We start from the raw sequence: 416 nt of genomic DNA, 5'->3' as shown, positions 1-416 counted from the left end.
TCTTGAAAAATCAGAATAGAAAACCATGATCGATATCATACTGAAATGCCGAAAATTTCCAAGCCCCGAATCTTTTAAGCACCTAGCGACGCCTCTGGACTGTTGTGAAACTTCAAAGTTAAAGCTCTACTAGCGAGACTATGACACTGGCCACTTCAAAATATCAGTATTACGTCTCTACCACTAATCTAACAGAACAAAACACGGAAAAAATAAACTAACCTAGGTTGTTAAATTGCAAATGTCTACCCCAAAGGCGATGAAATATTATATTTTGTATCAAGTTATTACTTTAGCCACTAAAAGATTATACACTTATTTATCATGCACAGCTTTTGGTTTAGGCCTGTTTATTAGTGTTACTTTTAAATGTAGTGTTGCGTCATCGAGATCACGTGACAATTCTCACGCCCTCT

Source organism: Limulus polyphemus, unplaced genomic scaffold (genome assembly GCF_000517525.1).
Source record: "Limulus polyphemus unplaced genomic scaffold, Limulus_polyphemus-2.1.2 Scaffold3806, whole genome shotgun sequence".
NCBI classification, from domain to species: domain Eukaryota; kingdom Metazoa; phylum Arthropoda; class Merostomata; order Xiphosura; family Limulidae; genus Limulus; species Limulus polyphemus.
Note: the sequence above shows the minus strand (reverse complement) of the source record.